Source organism: Gavialis gangeticus, unplaced genomic scaffold (genome assembly GCF_001723915.1).
Source record: "Gavialis gangeticus isolate Ggan-Ray unplaced genomic scaffold, GavGan_comp1, whole genome shotgun sequence".
Classification (NCBI taxonomy): Eukaryota; Metazoa; Chordata; order Crocodylia; family Gavialidae; genus Gavialis; species Gavialis gangeticus.
In genome coordinates this window covers 68,929,094-68,953,636 of record NW_017729032.1, presented here as the reverse complement: position 1 = coordinate 68,953,636, position 24,543 = coordinate 68,929,094, and the positions used below count along the sequence as shown (strand labels likewise).

At 42.6% G+C, this 24,543-nt stretch overlaps 1 long non-coding RNA gene across 1 annotated transcript in view; it reads right to left on the bottom strand.

Moving 5' to 3' along the window:
- Nucleotides 1-9,898: 9,898 nt before the first annotated feature.
- LOC109302422 overlaps nt 9,899-24,543 on the bottom strand; it is a 71,003-nt gene continuing 56,358 nt past the window's right edge. Inside the window, exon 4 of the long non-coding RNA XR_002098759.1 lies at nt 9,899-10,929. This is a non-coding gene — a long non-coding RNA (uncharacterized LOC109302422). The remainder of the gene's footprint in view (nt 10,930-24,543) is intronic.

Here is a 24,543-nt window from a genome sequence, read left to right as displayed (position 1 = left end):
TGACCCCATTCTGCTGGCAGAGGATGTGTAGTGCTCCTTGACATAGAGTGCCACCCCCCCCCCTTCCTACCTTCTCTATCGCACCTGTACAGCCTATAGCCCCTAATGTTAACTGCCCAGTCATGGGATGAGTCCCACCACGTCTCTGTTAGCCCTATGACATCTGGGTTTGAACTAGTTATTCTGAGGGCGAGTTCCTCCAGTTTGTTCCCCATGCTACGAGCATTGGTGTACAGGCATTTAAGGCCTTGCAAGACTGTGTGCGCCGCCCCCCGATTAGGAAGACTATCAGGACCCCCATTACTTACCCTTGCACTCCTTGCCCTGATGGCGTCTCCTTGTCTTCCTGCAGCCCCTTCCCCCGGTGAGTCTAGTTTAAAGCTCGCCGTACGAGATCAGCCAACCTGGAAGAGAAGACACGCTTGCCATTAGGGGAGAGATGAAGCCCATCCCGCCCCAGCAATCCACCCTGCCGAAAGCATGGGTCATTGTCAAGGAACCCAAGGCCTGCCTGGTGGCACCAGCTGCGTAAGCGCCGGTTGACCTCGCCAATGCAGGCCTCGTGCCTCCGTCCCCGCCCACTCACTGGAAGAAGAGAGGAAAACACAAGCTTCCTATATTTAGATTTGATTCCTGGAAAATTATAACCAATTTATAAATTTTCTGTATATAGAATCTAATTATCAGGGGAGTTGCCTCATATTTGAGTGAATAGGGTACTTATCAATCAATGTAAACTCACAGGAAGCTTTTTGGCTGGAACTCTTGTCTCTGAGATGAACTATGGCAACAGTGTAACAGTGTGGCTGGGAAGAAGAACTACCACACTTGCTCCAATGAAGCCGCAAGGGAATTTAAGGCAACAGGACATAATCTGTCTTGTAATATGGCTGGGACACAGCCACCAGCATCTCAATCAAGCAGTGCCATGGAATCCCTAAAGACCAAGAATGCTTATATCTTGATTTAATATTACATCTGAAAAGACAGAGGTGCCACAGCTACTGCCTAAAGCTAACAGTGAGTCAGCAGCTGAGCTCACCTAGAACATAGTTTCTCAACCCATGGTATGCGTACCCCTGGGGTTATGCGAGACACAAGCAGGGGGTACACAGATGTCGAAAACTCCCGGAGCAAGGGGGTGCTGCTGGTGCCCTCACCACCGCCAGGTTTGTGTCCAGCTGCTCACCCCACCTCCCCTCCAAGCTGACCACAGGCTGCTGCTGGAGAGGGAGGGCAGGCGCACAGATACCCGCACACTCCCCGCCGACCCAGCCACAGGCAGGTAAGTTTCTTTCTTTATCCTGCCTGGGCTTGAGGGGGGCAGACAGACCCCCACAGTGCAGGAGGGAGTGCAGTAGAGGCAGGGTACTGCCCTGCTCCCTCCTGCACTGTGGGGATTGCCCCATAACCCGCCCCACCAGGGCCCAGTTCACTGCACATGGGAGGGAGCAGACTGCCACTGCAGACTGGGGCTCGTGGTGGCACCGGGCTCAGGGGTGAGCTGTGGTGATGGGAAGGGGGCTGCTGCCACTCCAATATTCACTGTAGCCATCCCCAACCTGCCCCCCAGTCCCGCTGCCAAATGCCAAGAAAAGCCCAGTGCTGCTGCTGGTCCCAGCCTGTAGCCAGCCTGGACTCTGGGCAGCTGCAGCAGACAGCAGGCTCCATACTGGCAACAGCACACGCGCCTCAGAACAGAGAGCAGGGGAGGGTTGCACTGCCTCAGACCCTATCCCTGCTCTGCTCCAAGGTGCCCATTCAGTTGCCGCCAGCATGGAGCTGATGCTGGGCTCCGGAGCCTGGTGCAGCTGTTTGCAGCCTGCTGGTACCTGCTGCAGCTGCCCAGAGCCCAGGCTAGCTACAGGCAGAGGTCAGCAGCAGCACTGGTTTTTCCTGGGCTGTGCTACCTCAGGGCCCCCCAACCATCCGCTCCAAGGCACGCAATGCCAGAGCCTGGAGCAGCTATTTGCAGCCTCCTGGCTGCAGCCAGCCCAGGCTGTGGGTAGCTGCTGCCTGCCACAGAGCCTGGGCTGCTTGCAGCAGGGCTTGCAGCTTCCCAGCCACCTGCTGGGAACAGCCTGGGCTCCATGGCTGGCAGCAGCTGCCTCCTTGTCTGCCTCTCTCTCTCATCCTTTTTTCCTCTCTCTCTTGCCCCTTTGGCCTCTCAAAACTATGGTGAAAAATTTGGCACACCGAGCATTGTGCAGCACTTTAAATTCCCCAGTAATAATCTGGCATGCTGCGCTTTGCGCAACACTGGGTTCAGCCCTCCTAGCTTTAGCCAGCATCACCTCTAGCCCACGTACATACTTGAGTTGTGCACCCCTGGTGTAAAAGGTGGCAACCCTACCCACACCAGATCAGACATCTGTCATATCACGGCCTTATATACACAACCCTTCTTCCAACATATGGCACACACTAGTCTGTAAATATAAAATCCTCTGGAAAATTGAGTGTTGGCATACTTATTAAAATTTTCAGAAGTTGCTACTTAAAAGGTTGAGAAACACTGACCTAGAGTATCTTTTGCAAGAGAAAAATAATATTATTTTCTTTTCTGCAGTACAATATTGCCAGCATCCCCAGGTGAGCTGTCCCTTTCTTTGTCCTGCAGAGGCAGTTGAATCATAGCATCATGTAACTCAGCACTGGTTGCAGAGCCTATCCAACAAGCAGAGTGAATACCTACGTGGTCAGCTAATGACGAACTACCTGCTGCCTCAGCTAGACTGCTACTGGTACCAGAGTGCGTGTGGGGGAGGGAAGGGTTCCTATCTGTCTTTCAAATTGCCAACTATAATTGTTTTAAAATATTAAGACAAAGGATTGATATAGTAACATAAGGGGGAAATGCCCAGCTTTTGGACACATGCCCATTTCTACACCCAAATTTTGATTTCAGAAAGTCCTGAGCTTCTACCTCCACCCCCTCATCATCATTAGAGCTCCATGAATAAAGGAGAGGAAAAAAAAGAAAATGAGGGAGGGAAACTTAAAAACACTCACCAGGGTTATCTGGCTATAATTCATGGAGACATATAATTCCATATGAGTATTCAGAGAGCCAACCAATGTATTTGGAAATGATCACAAAACCGGAATGTTTCATTTTAGCAAGAATGGCTACTTGTGTGAAACAGCAAGACGTGCACTAGTTTGCATTAATTATTTCCTCATTTGAAGCACTTCATTTATTCATTCAGGAAGCAGAAAGAAGACCATGAGACTGAGGTGCCCAACTGCATATACAAAAAGATTAACTGGGAAAAGCCCGGGCAAATAGCTCTGAGGAGGGTCATAGGGACACAGTTCCCTGCTTACTCATGTTGGAAGGATGACAGTGTCCTTCCCATTAGCACTGGATGTAGTAGAGGATTTCTTTAAGGACACCCCACAGCTTATCACCCCGGCGCTAAGAATCTAAGCCCTGCTGACAGAATCTGCCAGCAATGCACGGAGCTCCTGCAGCGTGAAGCCAACTGCTGGTGTCCTGCCAACAAAATAGTGCTGGATCTGTTCCTGCATACATGTGGAATCATTTCCTTCACGAGAGAACATTTGGCCCCTCCTCTGCAGGCTTGTATAAATAAGGTCACTGGAGCAGGCACACCCTGTTTTCCTTCCCTGCTGCTACTGTTTCTCACCCTCTGCAAATGTTTGCTATATTCCCTACTCTGCCCTCCATTCTAATGCCTCTCACTCAGTAGTGCACCCCAGTCCTGCACAGCACAATCAACATAACTGTAACAAAATCAAAATGAATCAGATGAAACATCCTTGGAGACACTGGCCAATAGCACTGGATTATAGGTTTGCTAGGGGGGAAGGGAGGGGGAGGAGAGGAAGGGTCACATGAATTAATTCAGCGACAGTATTGTGATAAATTAGAATAATGCTGGCTCTTCCATGAACTTTCCACACAAAGTCCTACAGCCACACTAAGAAGTTACTGTACTGCTGGATCTAAAACTTCCTGCTCTTATTGAATCAATGTTCTCAAGGCCTCTTAATGTGCAATCCTGTTATCGTATTTTAGTTTTTCCAAATGAAAGGGTCTCGTGCATCTGCCACTACTCTGAATAGCAGTTGCGTGAGATAATACAGGTCCCAGCCTGATCCCCGGAGTCATGTGCCATTGCCCAATGGAAAGCAACGCACCAACTCACATAACATGCATTTATATTTAAATACCCAGGGGTAGTAAGTCATGTACATTGGATGGGAAAGAGAATGAAGAAATATAGGAAAGCTAGGGGAAGTTTTTGTTGTGGTAGGCATGAACCTTACACAACCTGTCAGTCAAGTGCTACTGAGTACCTGTAGCTTTACTCATAATGTTTGAATTACTGTTTTGACCTCAGTCATGTTATCCATCAAAGCTCAATTCTTTAAAAAAATTGTGATGACCCCTTTTCCTTCATTATACTTCCAATGTAGAAAGGCTGGCTGATAACATGCTGAACATTTTTTGTTTTGTTTTTTTCTTATATATATTTAATCAGCTTCTGTTTCTTCAGCACACTTATCTTTTCCATTCCATTTGGCAGGACTATTCTTGCTGTTGGCAGTGTTATCTTCTAATAGCAGTTCTGAACTCACAAACATTTTGTGGATATTCCTTATGTTACAAAACTGTCACATTGGAGCCTAAAGCTCTGTCTTCACGTGTTTTACAGGGAGGCCTGGACTGCAAAGTTTGAATTTAGAGAAGGATCCAAATATCTTTAGTTACAAGGTGTCACAGGGCAGGGGCCTAGGAGCGGCCGTGATCTCTCCTGGCACCCCCTACCATGCCAAGTTGGTGATTAAGCACCCTCGTTCTCGCCCACCATGTCTTTGATGATATCTGTTTTATAAGGGAGGCTGCCTTCTGTCCTCTTGGACACGGTGCTCTTATTTATCCTGGCCCCTGTTCCGCATAGATTGATTTGGTGCACCCAGCCTTATGGGCTGTGCATGGCTCCTACCATCCCTAATACCATACCCCAAGCCTCTCAGATGTACCAGACCTTGTTAAGTCAAATTACTATTGCCCATGCCCTTGCAGACATCCTCCGGGCCCGCCGCTGTACGCTCGCCCTCTCCGGGGCTTGCCTCTGTACGCTCGCCCTCTCCAGGGCTTGCCTCTGTACGCTCGCCCTCTCCAGGGCTTAATGCAAAATACTCCCACCCTCTCTGGGCTCTTATTCCTACCCGCCCTCACTGGGCTTCTATTCTTGTGCGCCCCTTGGGCTATTCACCTATGCACCCTCACGGGCACTCCCTAACTTCTCCCGCGGCTGCTGCCCATTCTGGGCCTTTTCCCCATGGTCACTGTACAATCGCCTTCCCTGGGCTTCCCTCCGTACGATCGCCCTCCCTGGGGCTTTTCCCTCACAACGCTGCCCCGCTGGGCCTTGCTTGCACTCACGCCCGCACTGGGGCCTTGCTCGGCAACTCCCACAATCGGGGCTCAGGTGGCTGTAGCCATGCCTGGCCCCCAGACCCCCTTTCCGGGTCTTGCACCCCACTGGGGCTTCCCATACCTGAGGCTCAGGTGGCCTTAGCCATGCCTGGCCTCCAGACCCCTTTCCGGGTCCTACGCCCACTGGGGCTTCCCACAATTGGGCTCAGGTGGCCTCAGCCTTACCTGGCCCTCAGTCCACTGAACCCCCTTGTCAGGGTTGGGGTCAGTGCACCCCCTAACTACTGTGCCCTCTCTGGCACCAGACTGCTGTGCCCTCTCTGGCACCAGGAACCCCCACGCTACTGGGGAGCTCCTATGAGGCCTCCTCCAACCCCTTATAGCCTCACCCGGTCCTCCGGTATAACAACAAACAACAAACAGAATAACATGACCCAACCGGCTATAGCTCAAATGAAGCCTCCTGGCTAAAACACGATGAAATCCTCCGGTAGCTTATCCTCTCTCCCAAATCCCTACCAGGGTTTCCTCCACCCGTCCTCCTCACACGGGAGTGGTTCCTGGCCATCAGGTTCCTTTCACTGCCTGCTCCAACAGAGCTCCACCTTCCTCGGCTGCCAGAGGGGAACTGAACCTGGTCTCAGCCTGGCTTGTTTATATACGCCAGACCCCGCCCCCTCCTGGTCAGCTGACCCCTGTGGTTGCCCCAGCAACCAACACCTGTCCTTCTATAGGAGAAGGCACTTCAGTGCCCTGCGACACAAGGGTAGGTTGGGGAAACCAAAGGGGCTGGGTTCAAATATGGAATCAGCTTGTATTTACCCTTACACTACTTTAATAGGGCATGCAACTCCATGAAGTCAATGGAATTACAGGAGTATTAATAATAAGTAAAACCAGGGTAAATACATTTTTCTATGCTTGGCCTCTGCTGTACTACAAATATATTTGTGTTCCAGCACAAGGAGTGACAAATCACAGTGTTATTAATAATGGTAGGAAAAAACAAGAGATCAAAGATGTCCTCTTAATCTTTTTTGCTCTGTACTCTGGTATCTCAGTTCACATGGTATACTTTGTGCATGGGGTGGAGAGGGCTGTCCAGTTTTTTATGCTTCTATTGTCCAGAATAGTTAATCTTGTGAGGATGTCTAGCATGGGCTTAGCTCAGAATTCATTTTACCATACACACTATTTCATATAAGCCTAGGGGATAATTTTTCTACATATAAATTTAAAGAGTTGTACTCTTACACAATTTATTTCTATTACTATTTGCTTAGCACTGAGAATGTGCTTGGTATTGTGCAAGAATGGAGACCAATCAGGCTCTAAAGGTGGCTTTCCTGCGAACACCCACAAGCACATACAAACATGGGAATCCATGCTCAAAGATGACTGTTGTTAGAAATGTCAAAGCCAATTCTATTTCTCAGGGTTCTAAATAGGCTCATTATTCCATCAAGGGCATCTTTTACTAGAAGCATGATAGAAATTCATATCAAAATTATTTCAGAGAGTTTGGTCATTAACAATCTGATTTTCAGGGAGAAAAGATCATTGTTAGGAAAGTAAAAAGGTTAATAATTATATTAAATACCTCTTTGGCGAGGCAACAGTGCCAGAAGTTCAACGGATGAAAGATGACATCAACAATTTTTCCTGCAAAGACGATTTTTTTCCAACAAAAAAAGTCTTCTCATGCAAAAAAAAGTTGAACCATCCCTTCCTTCTCACCATTTGTTTCTATAATTGGATACACAGGCTAAGATGTTACCTTGAAGGTGCCCTGGAAGAAATTAAATGTAATATTGTCAAAACTCAACTCTGTTTTCTCTTCCCCTTTCTTAGCTTCCCACAGCTTTGCCACCCTAACATCCTTCTGGCCCTGGGTGTCATCTTTGGATGCATCCAGTCAATAGCCCTGCATATCCATAACATATTCAAAACCTGACAATTCTTTTTCTATAACATTTCTGAATATCAGTCCTGCAATACTAACAATCTCAATACAACTTTTATCTTCCTTTTATCTGCCCTAAATTCATAATCTCTTTACAAATCTCACCTGTACCAGAGTGCCAAGTGCCAACAGCTCAGTGGGTGGCCTCTAAAGGGAATAGTTATCTATATTCTATTACAATTATCTACATACAATTCTCTACATTAAAAATAAAGAACAGAAAAACCTGCTATTGTAGTATCCTCCCTACATGAGTTTTGACAGTGGTTGAGACTAGCTACCCCTAAGCTTAAGGTAAAGTTTCATGAACATTTTTTTAAATAATTTTGGAACCCAGTTTAAGTTACAGAGAGGCGAGAAGCAATCCAAATACAACAGTAGGTAATGATCGGTTGAGTACCCAGGGTTTGGAACAGGCTCCCCGAGGTGGTACAGTCATCCACCCTGGTGACGTTCAAAAAGTATCTTGATGCCCATCTTGCTGGGGTCATCTGATCCTAGCGATCTTTCCTGCCCAGATGCAGGGGGCTGGACCCAATCATCTGTAAGGTCCCTTCCAGCTCCTAACAACTATGAAACTATGAAGCTATCAAGCACAGCTTTAGTTTTTCTTCAAGCAACAATGCTTCTTCACATCCACGGTAGATTTAGAGGAACCTTTCCCCACTTCAATTTTAGATGCTGTTCACAATCTGCAACAGGATAAATAATACATTCTGAAATGCTGAAGCTCATTTCTAAAAGCTGGAAGGGTGGCTATCATGTTACAGCACTGAGGAAAAGAAAAAAAGAAAAAAAAAAAACACAAGTGAGACTTGCTTAAGTTTCCACACCCCTCAAACAACTGAAACATATTAAGCTCCTACGTGACTGGCTGACAAAACTATGATACAATACAACCCATCAGTAACATGAGGATGAAACGTATGGTTCCATATTTCTTTTGGACAGAGGATACAACAGGATGCACATCCCATCAGTCAGTAAATAGCTGCAATCTCCTATATGATTTCTGGCACTGCCAGTGTGAGAATTCGACTTTTAAGGAGATTATTTTAGTGGCCAGCTCATCTTAGGTAGGTATAAAAGGGAAATGAAAGTATCTGTATCTCCACAAACATGTCAGACAGTTATCTGATTATCTGAAGTGCTCAGTACCCAGAACTCTAACTGAAATTGGGAGCCGTAGATTTTGTTGCCTCTGAAAATCAGGAAGGTACACACATGATTCTGCACGATGCTTAGATCTTACCGCAAGGTGCTCAGTGATTTCATCATCACAGAAAGGAAGGATTAGAACCTAATTGTTATTCATTCAATTATTCCAAAAAGAGCACCCCAAAAGGCCATTCAGGGACTGGAGTCCAGTGAACAAACAGATAGAAACACACGGGCCCTGCCCTAACCAGCAGATAGTTTAAGAGCTAGATCTTGCAAGGAAACCTCCCATCTGGAAGCCCACTGGGATTACCTTCAAGTAAAAGGTACGCACCCAGAAGGATCTATTTGCAAAATCTATCCCTCATGTGAAACCAGACAGGAAACAGTGAGTATAGTAAACAGTAGACACAGTTGCAGAAGGAAGCCAAGGGTGCTGCGATAAGATGATGCAGCTTGACAGGCTAACATACAGTGTGATGGTTTTGAACTTTGAGATTTTTTTAAACCTAAAAATATACAATGTACAGTACTGCCAGCCCCAGAAATCATGTATCGAGACCTCCCAATCCTGAGATTGCCTTTAAAAGAATAGATCTGAAAAACAATACAGTTGGGGCTTTTAATTTACCTTCTGGCTTTGGAGTTCACATTTTCCAAATTTTCTGTGACCATGAGAGCTGGAAACTTAGTCCCTATCCCTTTCCTCGTCCCCTTTCACCCCTAAGAACTACGAGATTCTAACATAATTGTGTCATTCTAGGATCTGAGCCATTATGAAAAAAGAACCATAAATCATGAGAACTGTCATACAGAATATCATTTCTGCCTGTGATTTGACCTCAACAGCAGCTGACTTTTCTGTCATCACAATGGCTGTGAATCTTGAGAAGGCAAATATGGTTTTGTTTTAAGGAGGTATATAGCACAATGTTGAAGAAAGCACAAAGGCTGGTGTGAGAGAAAGCTACTAAATGTTCGTGATTGCTGCCACTGATGCAGCAAACAGAAAAACCTGACAGAGAGAGTAAGGAAAGCTCACTGAAGTATGAGACAATGAAGAGGGTCAATTAAATTATGAGAACTGCACAGCCTACAGAGTGTGATCTTGCACCCTTGGCACTCAAATGTGTGTGGTGCAAAGTGCTCTAATAAAGATTGTAATCCACTTTATTATGTGGATTACAGCCTTTATTAGACTCTATATAACTCTCATTATGTAATAAGGGTGACAAAGAGGGCAGGAAGAATACTGTGTCTGTCTAAGGGTCTATCTTAAAGATACACCAATTTTAACAACTTATGAATTAAAGGAAGGAAAAACCCCATCAAACTAATATTTGACAGCCTAACATCAGCAAATATTTACAGTTAAATAAACCTCTCACTCTTATCTCTTACTGTGTCTATTCAGAGTGCTGTTAGGGGCTTAGAAGAGTGCCAGATGTTGCATATCATATGTGCTTCAATGCCTAGGAACAGTCAAGAACGAAGCAAGAGCTTCAACTCTGACATGTATTTTCTTAAAGGGTTGCTCGGGGACTCCCTTAACGTCAGTGATTCTTGTTCAGGAAACCTCTGTTCAATGCTTTCAGAATGTGTGGGTCAATGTTTAAACTAGGCATGTTGTACAAACACAATGGGGCTGACCTTCAAGCCCTGAGGCAGGCAAAATTCCCTCTGATGACTGTACTCTTGCCTGAAATGAGGACAATGGTAGGATCAAGGCCAGTAACTTTTATCGCCCTGCTCCTTTGGAAGTGTCTTTGCCATACCTAGTGCCAGTCCTGTAAAGCCTTACTGGTGTGAACTCAGTGGTTTTGCCACTGCTTAATACCCAGCCACTGTTGGACACTTCCAGGGATATTCCAATGAAAAAGGGCCCACTGATGACTGAATTTCTCATCTTTCACTCCAGTTCCACAAATTAACCTTGGTGTAGTTGCTGGAAAAATGCTTATCCTGTAGTTACTATCAGGCCTAGAAAAAGGATGCTGGCCATAGGACACAATGCCTTCTGTTTGCACCATTTCTTCCCCTTCCAAATAATTACAGTTACGTATTGGAAGATCTGTGATCATAAGCATTTTTTCAGGTCAACCACTGCAAGACGATATATATGCCTTTCAGCCTCTGTTCATGTCAATGGAAGGTGAGGAAGCTCAACATCTTGCAGGATTGGGCCTTTTTAGGGGAAGATGGTGTTTCTTCTTTAGACACATACTACAAACATCACATGCTGCTTGAGGCTGACCTGTGTTTATACCTCACTCTGCTGAGAGGTGACAGCACTTAACCCACAGTAGTGAAATCCACAGGGAACTAGTCCTCAGGATATGGCTGAGATGTATATTTCTGAATGCTTTGGTGTGTCCAGCTATTGAGTAATTCACATTACCTGCAGAGAAAGACAAGATTTAAAACAAAATGTTACTGAAACAAGATTTATAACAAAATGTTACTGAAGTGAGTGCTCTGAACAATCCAGGGATGTACTGTGTGTACATTTTCCCACAGCAATTAGCTCTGTACGTTTCAGATGTATTTCCCAGTTTGGAATCACAATAGCCCTATTTGCCTTCCCGAGTCTGAACATGTTAAGAACATTTTTCTAAAGACCCTTGGATATGGGAGATAAAATAATCTAGTATGTGGCAGCAGCTGATACATAAACTCTCCAGCTTGAAAGCAGTAGCTGCCACATCACAAGCCAGCACATATATTCAAGACCATCATCACTGCTGTAGTCATACTCAGCACCATGATTCCTCAAAAGACCCCCATGGTGATGAAAGGCCATGGGGAACTAAATCCAGGAATAAAGGCTCCAGCCCCTTCCAGCAAACTACATACAGCTGTCAATGTGCGTAAAAGTCCCCAAATGACAAGACTTCATAGCCTTGTACAGACACTAAATCCCACACTTTGGATGATGATGACGATGGTAATAATAATACAATCACGCAAACAGAGCTTGAAACTGACACTGGTGAAATACTCTGCACTAATATGCCAAGCTGTCAGCTATAATTAACGTTTGTAAAAACCATATCTTCCAGCTCAGCTTCTATTAATTCATATGGTATTTTTTGAGAGTGTACTTATTACACTGTGGGATTACTGGCAGCATCCCAAGCCTGGCTAACCTGTCTGCCTCTCCTCCTGCACCATTTAAATGTCAGTTATATTTTTGTGGTTGACTGATCAGTGAAAAGATGAATGAATAAGTATTTGTGCTAACTGATCTACAGGAAGATGCCTCATTAAGCAGAAATGGACATGGGATGATATGATTTTGATGTGGTCTTGGTTTACTTCAGGAAATACCAGTGAGGACAAGGAAGAATTTTTTATAATCAGAGACAAGTTTGGCAAAATGAAATACTGAATTTATCTTTAGTGTTGCCACCCCCCAGTTGTTAAAAGCACTCTGAAATAAGCAGCTCCTACTGGAGACCAATCTTGTCTCCTGCGCCAAACTCTAGACATCACACAGTCCATTCCCACTTGTGGTGGACTTTTGCAAGGAGCCTACATGAGGTGCATGCCTGGAGGTCAGCACATCTCTGAAACAAAACATATTCCTGCATACCATTCACTTTCAGTGGAGGACAAGAACCCAACACTTACTTATTTAGATTTTCATGTCAACTAAAAAGACGTCCAGCCAAGGCTCAAGAACCTCAGGGGTATTGAGTCACAGCTCCACTCAACATTGCAACACCTAACTCCAAAGCTTCCTACCCCCCAGTTGAATCTTTAGCTCCAAGTGAGGCATTCAAGCTCTCTATACAATGCAGAATAAGGGAAAGAAGTCGAAACAGTGATCGCCTGAAACCAGCTGAGTAAGGAGCTGATGACATTAGGCAGGAGTGAAATATAGAGGAAAGGGGCATTGCTTAGGCACCCATCCCTGGCCAAAAAGGTGCTTTCTCTTCCTTCAGGATTCTGCAACAGGAACTCTGAGGAGCCCAGGTCCAAATTCCTGCTCCGCCTGATTTGGAGCAGAGCCCTGTACACATATCTCCCACATCCCAGAGTGACACATCCTGGAAGGGGAGGGGGGGGCTTTCTTTATCTCGACTGTTGGAGCTGTTCCACTTGGCATAATAATTAAAAATTAATTGCACCTGAGAGAAAGGTTCACTCTATGGCTAGGAGGTTGAGGCAGTCACCAAGGTGACTGAAGTTTGAGTCCCTGCTCCAAATCAAGCAGACCAGAGATTTGAACTTGGGTCAACCACTTCCCAGGTGCATGTTCCACCTACAGGGCTCTTCTGGATGGCCAGGCAGACATCACCCAACAGAAACTCTGGTATCTACAGAGCTAAGAGACAGCTAAGCAAGTGTTCTGAGGATTTCTGTGGCCTCTACCTGGTGGACTTAGGTCCCTGAGGAGGAAGCCAGATGTCTAAGTCCTTTTTGAGGATATGGGTACATGCAGTCATACAGCCAACAAAACAACAAAATAATCGTTTCAATAGGAGCTCATCCAGCCAGATACCTACAGACATGTCTTCCACCCTTTTACTGATACACTCTGGCCATGTCTATATGAGACACTGACTGTGCAGTAGCTTGTTACTACTGCACAGTAGTGTCATGTGGCACAGAGCATGTTGTGATGCTACAGCACAGCAGTAATCACCAAAAAGCCATTCAGTGATGCTACTGTGCAGTAACATCGGTTACTGCGCACTCATTTAGTACTTGCTTATACAACTACTAAATGACTGTGCAGTAACAACTGAGCAGCCAATTTCTCATGTAGACATGGCTAGTATGTACCCTGAGCCTTCTACTAAAACTATTTCAAACAGATGTCTTTTGTAGCTTACACAGAAGGTCACCAAATTTCAGCTATTCCAGACCTAGAAAGGAGCTCTGATAGAGAGATGTTTATGAAAGGAAGGAAAAGAGTTAAGATTATTCACAATTTTTTCAGATCTCCACCCCTGCTCTGTGAGAAGAAAATAAATAGGAGCTTATCTCTGCTAAGCACCTATTTAACTAAACTCAGCATTTGGATAGTGTGCCTAAAGGTGCAAGGCCTTACCTGCTCTTCAAAGTCACAACCTAGTCCTAAATGAAGAGTCAAAGAATTTACAATCCAAGGCCCTGTGAAATTTTCAGTGGGTGAATAGTGACACAAACACCAATAAGGGATGTGAATCTTCAGCATCTTGGTCTGAAGATTATTTAGGATGGCACCTGCAAACTGAAACAGGCAGTATTAACACCCACTTTTAAAAATCCAGCAGCAGGATTTGCTAGTGAAAGTGCAATTCCTTCCTAATGAAACTGGAATTAATAACTAATTAAGCCAGCAGGTACTTTGACAGTTTCTGTAAAGCAACTTAAAATAGGGTTTTCCTTTCTTAGTAATGGTTTATGTGAGCCTACTCTTTCATTTTTTGTGGAGAACTAAAAAGAGTTCCTGCCAGTACAATGTACTCATGACTCTTTCCGTAGCATAGAAAGCAAGGTAGTTGTAGGCAACTAAAAGGCATCAAACCACTCCATGTATTATATAAACCAAAAAATATGTTAAGAGAGCACATTGAGATTACAAAGTTAACCATTCAAAAGTCAGGAAATGCCAGAATTATGGTTCCCTGTGAGACCTTAATTTGCCCCCCTTGCGTGTACGTATTGTAATTCAGCCTTCAATTATATAAATCACATGCTCGTTTTTCCAAGGACCCCTGTCTCAATAACTGCACAGGGTGGATAGGAGTGAATTAATGAGCAGCTATTCAATACTTTGTTTTTTCTCATAGCTCAATGGGTGGCCCTAGGCCTTATTTCCTCCTTGTTGTTCAAACCATGCTCTTCAGGCAGAAGTCTCTAGCAAGCCTTTACTGAGTATGTGCAGAGATTTTTAATCACTTGTAACTTTGATGAAATCTGGGCAAGTTTTCATGGGGAAGGGGGTGTAGAGTGACTTTGATGCAAAAGTCACTCTACACCAAAAGTTCCTACTCCAAAAAGGGAGGTCCTCGATTTGTTCAAAGAAAAGGTCATGAGAATGCTTTTAACAGGAGCAAAATAAGATATTTTTGTCCAAAATGGTTGATCAGTTTTTATAAGCCCTTGAGTCTTAGGCCCTTATAGTCTTATAAGCCCTTGAGAGGGGATGGTCAAATGGGTGGATATTCAGATTCAGTCAAAGAATCTGACCATGCTGAAATGGTAGAATAGGAGACAACTTTTTTTTTTCATGGAAGGAGTTGACTAATGTGTATATCAGGAACACTGGCCCACCAAGGGCAGGCCAATGCCATATGAAGTTACAGGATGACTGAGGTCGCAGTTGGATCTAAAGCAGCATGAACCTTAAGGTAAGAGGCTTGTGTCTGATGTGATGCAGAAGTGTAATGGGGAATGGGAAATGGGCCTGAGAGGCTGTTCCTTCACCTCCCCACTGTCCAGGTGCCCTACAATCTGCGTCATCAATATAGACAGGCTTTCCACCCTCAGCTCCTCAGAAAGACAGATGTCAGACTTTTTCCTCTCACTAAAAGAAGGTGACAAAGAAATGATCCCTGAGATAGTGCCTGTGGAAGTGAAATACTGTAAAGCCAAAGGCCTTTCCTGCCCAGCTGTCCTCTGCTGCACAATAATAATGTAGCATGAACATGGCACATTAGCAGGAGAGTACCCATCAGTTGCTCTTATGTCACAAAGTGTGAGGGAATCAAAAAGGAGCCCTCACATGTAATGACAGTTCTGATGGGGAATGAATAATTTTTTGCACTCCTGGACCCCATCTACATGCTGAACTGGGTTCTGAAAGCATTTTCAGTGGCTAATGTGAGAACTGGCTTCAACTAATACAGCTGGAGTAGAGTGCAGCTGTGCCCAAAACAGTCTTAAAAGGTCTGTTTTCCAAAAGCCATATCAAAGAAGCCCTATCTCATCTGCACTGGCCAGCCCAGCTGAGCACGTTTAACTCTAAAGGGACTGAAAATGAAAGCAGTTTCAAAGTTTAATGAATTCCAAAAAAAAAACAGGCCACAAAGGATGAGTCCTAGTGTATGCATATGGGATTGGAAAAAAATCTCTCAGCCTGAGCACTAGGGAAACAGCAGATCCCTGGAAGGACAGGAGACAAAGGGATCTAGGAATTAAAGTGGTTTCTCTTCTATTTCTCTCCTGTAATGGACAGAAATAAAGACTAGTTTTTTTCATGGCACTACCTGTGACAAATAGGACACAGGATTTTGACAAGGTGGGGGGAGACTGAACAATATACCTGTAAATCCCTAACTGAGGGCAAGGTTTTACTGATGTAATAATTTACTTATATACCAAACACACCTTTCCCCCAAAAACCAGTCTTCCAAAAATTGGAGTCCATGTCTTTAGCAGGGAAACTGATTTTTCTTCACTGGAATAGAAGCATAGAGGAACCAAAGCATGGAGACACTGCTACAAGATGGTTGTTGGCTTCTTTCTGGGACAGAAACAGGAGTCAACAGTTTTTGGCTGAGCATTGTGACCAATCTGAGAGCAGCTGTGAAAGAGTCGATGTTGGGCTCCACCCCTCCTGCCTGTTGTCCCAGAAAGACAGCACCTATTTTTCAGCACTTCCTTTCCATGAAAATAACCATGTCTAGGCTGTGGCCCTGGAAAAATCTCTATGTTCTGCTTTCCAAAAATAAGGTGCATATCTTATATGGGAGTGTGTTGTATGCAAGAAAATATGGGTATTTGCCAACCGAAGAGGAATGGTGAAAGTCAAGAGTCTTGGGTTCATTTTCTTAGTAGGCACCTTCTCTTTGGACCTTGGCCTTATGAGTCCCAGTCTCCCCCTCCTACTGTGTCCTTTGATTTTTTTCTTCTCATCTTCCCAAACTATCTCCCAGTTCCTATTTCCTTCCCTAAGCTCTTTATCCTATCTATATCTCCTGCCCACCCCCATACTGTCCCCCCAGCTGTCTCTCCAACTCTTTTTGCCCGTCTACTCTTACATCTTCTCCCACACTCTCATTCCTTTTCATATGTGTATCTGCTTTGAAACCCCCTAGTGAAGGGAGTCAAAGAGTACAGCTTTGATAATGGATGCCCTAGGCCATGGATGGAGACCGATTCATTTCACACATATTTTTAAACAGCAGGTAAATAAATGTCTACCTTTAATTTCCAACAGAATTTGAGCCGGGTTTTTTGGAAGGTTTCAAAAGGTCCTTGCTATTTTTATTGATATTTTTTTCTCCTCATACCGGGTGCATCTATGCATGCATTTTCCTGCGAAGTTGACTAATTAACTACACAGTAAAGCATCACTATCTACACATGTACCGGTATAAGGGCACAGTAAATTAATTAACTCCACTGTAAGATAGAACTGTTGGGGACAGTACTATCTTATGGCAGAGTAATTGAGTGCAACAAAATGCATGTCTAGGCAGTGGCAGGAGTGGCTGGGGTACAAGGGCGCTAAAGTGCGGGGGCTGTCTTCCACTTAGCCACTAGGTTCTGCATATTCGGCACTCTCGTGTCTCAGCCAGCCCCTCCACCACCCAATCCTGCCACTCAGAGCCCGGGGCTGATCCCCCATGTTCCCTGCCAGCCCAGGTCTGCTCTACCCTGGCTCAGACTGCCACTGTCCTGAGCACACATGTAGACACTGCACCTAGGAACAGTTGACTGCAACTCAAACAGCTCCGGAGTTTATTGCATTATATTAATTGAACATGTAGATGCACCAGCCGTGTATGAAAAGATTGTAATGTTATAGAACAACTATAGGAGAACATTCTCATTAACATACAAATATTTTTAAAATAATTATTTAATAGCACAGGATATTTTAAAAATACCACGCAAAATTAATTACTTTCCAGTTTACCCCAGTGTGAAACTCTCTTATTATGCAGTTGCTTCCAATAACAGTTTGCATTAAAACTGTATATCATTTCACGTATTAACATTTAATTATCTATTTTAAGGGAAAACACCTGAAGAACAGTTCACCTCAAGACCTGAATGGACAAACAGGAGAAGTGGAATTCTTTGCATTTCTAGCGTTCCTCTACTCAGTGATCACATGGAGAAATACCAACGTAGGAGACTGCAGGGTCTCCCAATGATTTTGAATTAATATTACCTACCATATTCTGCAGGAGATCAATATTCCCTTAAACAATTCTGCCACAGACAGAGCTAGTTATTAGGATGTGGCTTCCAAGGGAGATTGTGAATCCTATTTTACTTGTCTGTGTGAAGGATATTGGCTTATAAGATTTCTTACTCGTTGAAGATTAAATGACTAAATCCTGCAGTCCACACAGAGTAAAACTCCTTAACTAAAGTGGGAATTTTACTTGAGTTGTCTCAGTAAAGACAACAAGCTTTAGTCATTATTAAATGTTATATTTCCTTGCTGAGTGAAAATGAACAGAACCGCATTCAGCCAACCAGACAGAACTGATCTTGTTACTATTTTGAGACTTGTTTCTATGTTCCTTGATCATTTAAATTTCCATTATCTTCATAACAACAGAAGTGAAAAAAATCATTTTATATATAGTTCTTCATTCCTGCATTTGGTGTTTTTCATCTGAATTATGTGCTGCATTTGTTTTGCACAAGATGACTTAGTCCCTTATAACTGTAGATGACAAGGTTTCACCAAACTGTTTCATAGTCACTGGAGTCCTTGTTTCAGCTCTCAAGAGAAAATACAGTTTGGAAATGATTTTGTTCCCTAAAACCTGAATATCATATCATCCCTTTCACTTCAACACTCAACAGTCTTTTAGCACCAGGACTTTAACAAGCTTCAAGTGGAATTCGCACAACATCAAACTAGATAGTTGTTAGATAAATGATTCAAAAGTAGTCTGCTTATTTGAGGCCTCTAGCCACGGTCCAATCCTTTGAGGGGCTGAGTGCTTTTCATTTCACTGAAGCCAATAAGAGAATCAAACTTTTGACAAATTGGATCAGACCAAGAATGCTTCTGTTTTGCTTTTAGCCCAGAATACTCATTGATGCACACATAAAGTATTTATTTTGAGCAGTGTCTTCCCTGTAAGATTTTCCATGACTGCAATGGCCATTACAGCTGCTGTCTTGACACAAAGAGTGATGTACCAGAACTTGCTTTTACCATTTGCAAAGTTATAGCCATTTGCTACCTAATCTGCTTTCACTGAAGCCATTACTTAATTCTACAGTAATGTTCCAAAATACTGCCATTTGCTGCAATGGTGACTGGGGATATCACTGCAGAATACTGGCATTTTTAAATGCCTGCAAGCATTTTTGGTTGGAATAGGACTGACTGCACTAATATTAGGAGACAGATGCCTTTCCCAAAGCCCTTGTGCTGGACTTCATGTAAAGCCTGTTTACTTGGGCTTTAACGGAGGAAGATTTCATCCTTAATGTTTGCAATGATTTTCTCTTCCTGTAAATGGCTATAATTGCTGCACAGGACAGAGGATGCAGACCTTTAGGGAATTTGCATTTAAAATAAGCATAATTAATATCCATAAAAAAATCACAGCAGATATCCACACACATGTAGCCACGCTGAGTTTGAATGCAATGATTTGGGACAAAATCCTTGCCAGATAAAATCAAACTGATCTGGTCAGTTAATTTTTATAAGACGAGGCTGGTCGAAAGTAAAACGCCAGCAAATAACATTTAATCAAGAACCCCTTTAATACACTGATCTTCACTTCTAATTGGAATAGTCTACAACATTCAAATAAGACTGAATACCATAAGATACTATGCCATATAAAACCTCAAGACACAAACAGGAGTTGAATTTCCTACTAAATGGGATGGTTTAATTACAGACAGCAGGAGAGAACCTAAAATTATGAATGCCCTGTGTTTGTGCTTCTTTAAATTAAAGGGAATATGCCAAGTAAAAAATTAAGGGGAAGATTTCAAAGCTGCATATGGCAGCTGCACACTTTTAATGCTATTATTTGTGCCTTTGAGCATCTCCCCCTAAGGTATTTTTTTAATCCTCCTAAATCCTAAGAATAATTCATTAAAATATTAACAACATAGACTATTCTCAAAATTGTATTTTCATGTTGCTTGTGCTGCTACTCAACTTCTGCTTTTTTCAACTTACAGTCAAACTGTAAAACCAGACTGATCACTTTCACTGTTTCTAATTTGCATCAGACATTTTTCAGATGTGCTTAATCTGAAATTCAGAACTTATGTGCCTAAATCCCTTCAAATTTTGAAAATTTCACCCACGTATCTAATCAATAGGGATCCTGGTTTTCTCTGATTTAAAAAAAAATCCACAATTTTCAGTTAACAAAAAGTAACCCCAAATCCACATTTTTCTGTGATTTAAATGAAACACCACTAATAGTGATGTTTCATTTTAATCATGGAAAAATGTGGATTTGGGGTTACTTTTTTTAACCAAAAATTAGAGGGGGGGGGTTTAATCAAAGAAAACCAGGATCCCTGCTAATCAATCTCAAATTCTCTTTTTCACTCTCTACCACAACTCTGATTTTCTTGGTTTCAAACACTGTCTATTTAAATGTTTATTTAAAATTATAATATTCAAAAGGCTGTGTAAACACGTCAGAGAAATATGTCTAAGGTTCTGGAGAAACCTCTTTTTACAAGACTTGAATTAAGGGGCAAATTTTAATTTTACTGACATGGTCTCTTTTAAGTATAGCATGGTATCTGTACAATATCTGTACAATATCATTAGCATTTCTTACAGATCCTCATGAAAACAAGATGTGCAGCTCATTAGGTTATTCTCATAAGTAAACTATTTAACACACACATGCTAGCATAGGTCATTGGAATTACTATGGGCCACACATTCAGCTAGTTTGAAATGGTGCCATTCAACTGGCTTCAGAAGAACCAGGCAATTTATACAAATTGAGGACTGTATTATGAATCAGTGAGCCCATGGCTTCAGCTGTCTCCTGGAAAAACTTGTCTTCTCCAGACCAAAATCTAAGCTAATCTCTCTTTCCAGAACATATGAACACTCCAGAAACATGAAGCATTTATAGAAACAGAAATCCATATGTATGAAAATTAAATTTTTATTTTACATTTATATTTTGTTATCAACAAAATATATTTAAAAGTTTCAGAAATTAGTTTAATTTTGAAAGCTGGAAAGAAGAATGAGTAACCTGCCCTTATATTTTCCACATCTGTTACATTTATTGAAGTTGTCACCAGTCGCATTTAAGACATTTAAGATCTCTTAAACATTTAATAAACCTAGACACTCAGCTACTGATTTGTTTGACTGAATACACCAGGGAATTGAGTCATTGTCATCTTTACTTCCTAAACACAGAAAATTAAAAGGCCAAATTTAGAAAGGGATAACAACTTGTGGGTCAGTTTGTTTTGGAGAAGGCTAATGAAATGTGCCTAAACCTCTCTTCCCAAAACTTGTCCTCCTAGAAACTTTTCAGACCTGTTACTGTCCCCTAAACTGTTAGTTCCTGCAGAAAAAGAAAATAAAAGAAACAATTAACCTGGCTCTGAGGCAAATAAGAGGAGGGAGGTTTGCAACTGCAATTTTGAAAAAAGATCATAATTCCATTAAAATCAACAGGGCTTATACTGTATATTTACACGTGGAAAAATTACACAGAGAGGTTGTGTGTCACAACAAAGTTAAAGTTGGAAGATGGACCCTCTCTCACCCTGTGATTTGTTATCTGTAGCTAACTGACCTTTGATGCCAAAATTGTGATCACTGCTGATGCCTGGTGAAAGAATGATTGTTTCTAAACTTTTGATCAAAAATCCATTTGTCTGATTTTGCGTTGGTGAATGTGTGCTTTAGACTGCAAGGAACACTTGTGGCAGCTTTTAACATTTTTGGTCCCTAATTAATCCAATGCAATTTGGCATGACAAAAATGCGGTTAAGAAACTATGATGTTTGATGTGCCATGAGATTATGTTCTGAGCCTGTGTATCACTGAAATTATTTATGAAGTTCTGGCAGCAGATTTCCAATGAACAAATGGCAAGTTAAGGACTGTCTCTGTCCTGAACAGTTTATAGCCCCCAGACCAAGCAAAGCAAAAACCAGATGCAAAGAGAAACATGAGGGACAGAGGGATTAATAGTAATAACAACTGTTGCTGTTGTTATTATTACTTCAATTATCACAAATAATAACAATAACAATGATAATATGCATTATTATTATTGTCATTATTATTATTATTAAAAGCTGGTACTTTGTCACTGCCACCTTGGCTTCTTACATATTGTTTTTATTAGACATTTGGGCAGGCATCTTGGAATCATTTCCCTCGATGGCATAACTACCCAGAATAAACAAACAGATACATTTTAATGACCACAGTGTCAATGAAGGGTGCCCCAAGGAGAACCTACCTATCCTGGTGCTTTTCTATGAATGTGAGGATTATAACAGTTTTGATGTCTCCCCAAGTAGGAGAAGTGAAGGTTTCTGGTGAATAATTGGTTTGCGCATCTAGATCTTGAGCCACAACAATCTCCCTCATTACTTTACGCAGGCAGGAAGCAGTGACCAGTGAATAATCTCATTTCACTTAGGTCCATATGTCAGGCTGGTACTCCTGTTTTTGAACTGCCATTCCCAGTATTTAATCCACTTAGCCTGCCAGCACCTCCAGCCCTTTCAAGCAGACATAGTAAAACGCACACATCTATGTGGTGCATACAGTCCTCTCTCCCCCTCCTCACCCCTTGGGAGCATGTATTTATAAAGAGATGGATTAGGAAAATTACAGGGTAGGTCACATAGTGTCAAACCTTTCTTTTAAGGCTTAAAATCCTAGGATCAGTCAAGAAGCAGCTCCTTCAGCCTTTGTGACAACAGTGCAAATGGCTCCGGCATTGAAAAGGAAGGAATCGCTTACAATTTACCCTATTAACAGTGCTGTTTGAGTATGGCACATTCGGATCTACAGAGAAAGTAAACAAAAGGAGTGTGAGATTTAGATCAGTTAAAACTGATTTTCTAGTCTATCAAAACATAATAAGCCTGATCCATGGCTGATGTGAATGTGCATTGCTCCACCCAGCTAAGTGGATTTATAAGTATTTACAGCAGCTTAGTGTCTGGCCAGGGAATCCTTCTGGAGCTAGCTGGTCCCCAAACCTATTATTCTGATGGCCATTTGATACATAAAAAGGGAGTGACACATTGCAAAACCACTTCCTGGAATGTGTGAGTCAGGCCCTTCAAGGTGACGCATATCAGCTTCTGGGGCTGTTTCCCTTGTTACTGCCTGCTCCAGTATGTGAAATAAGAAGTTCAGACTTTTCTTGCCATCAGTTAGTGCTATATTTGTATTACCATAACTCCTAGGGGCCTTATACCTTAAACTAGATTGGTATGCAAGGCACTGTACACACACAATACTGAGACTGTCCTTCATGCTCTATTGTAAGTGTTTCAATGTACTGAGTCAAATTCTGTCCTCACTTTCACCAGTACAACCTGATTGACTTTCGTGGTGATGTATCACTTAACCATGGCCAAAAGCTGATCAAAATAATTGTTCTATCTACCCAGTATTTTGCTTAGGCTGTTTTTGCTTCTTTCTGGTCAAGTCTACATGTGCACTTTAATGAACAGTAGCCTATTCTACTGCGTATTAAAGCATTGTGTCAAAAACAGTGCTAATATGCACTAAAACTAATCTACTGTGCATTAAGCATCACTAAAAAGGCATATGTTTTTGCTACTGCACATTAGGACAGCCTAATACACCTTTATGTAGTACCTCATATTAGAGGTACTAAACTTAATATACAGTAGCAAAAGTGCATTAATGAATGTGTAAATGCGCCCTCTTAGACCTAAAGAGGGGCACCTGATGCCCAAAAGCTTATCTGCTCTGATACAAGATATTACCAAACAAATCCTGCTTCTCACATATTCCTTGATCCATCATGGACATAAACACCACTACAATACTACTTCAATGTCATTTTAACATGTATGAAAAATGAGCTACCCAATGCTGTCATTCCTCATGCTGAAGAATCCTGCATAAGCCCCATTACTCAGTGATTTGTCATCCTGCTGCAATATAATATCAGTTGTGTTTCTGACCACCACATCAATTTCACTATAATATTACTGAAAACCCTAACGAAGCCCATTGTGCTCTTGTGATATTAAATTAACACAGAATTAAAATTGCAGCATATCGTTTGACCACCAATCCATCCGTGCCTTTGCACAGTGGCAAATACTTAATGAGGATACTCAGTGTATTGTGGAAGATTTTTAAAACTGCAAATCATTCAAGTGTTTCCCCAAACTGCACACAATACATTCACCACTTTAGAGACCGCCAAAACATTTGGGGACCTAATTTGTCTGTTGTTTACACTGGTCCAACCCAGCTAAAGTCACTGCTTTGACCTGACTAACGTACATATATGAATTTGGGAACTGTACATTAGCTGTAAGAAATCTTCAGATATATTCCGATGGAACATGTTTCCCTGGGAAAATGCTGATTTTGTGGAATCAAAACCTCCTACAGGAATATGCTGATTCTGTTGAAACTGTCAAGGAAAACCAGGCAGGCAGGGACCAACTCCTGTTAGCATATCGCTGATTCCACGTGGGTTTTCCTGACACTATTCAGAACTTTTCATTCCAGTTGAAAAAAAAGGATCATTCCCCCCAACCCCCCAGTTCAGAACAAAAGTTGTGTTTTGCCATTCTCGTTCCCTTCCCTCCCCCGCCTCCCCACATATACATAAGAATATTTTTTTCCAGGAGAGGGAAATTCTGGCAAGCTCTAGCGAGCATCCTGTACAGTACTTCCCTTCCCATTCACAGTGACATGACAGCCCCACAGCAACCACCTCCGCTGCCTACATGAGAAGAATGTAATGGATTTCTAGATTTTTTAATGCTTAACCTACAATTTAGCAGCTGAAAATGAGGAGGAGGAGCCAGCACCCTGTTAGTGACTGACTTTCTACCATCCACCATTAGTGCTCTATGAACAAAA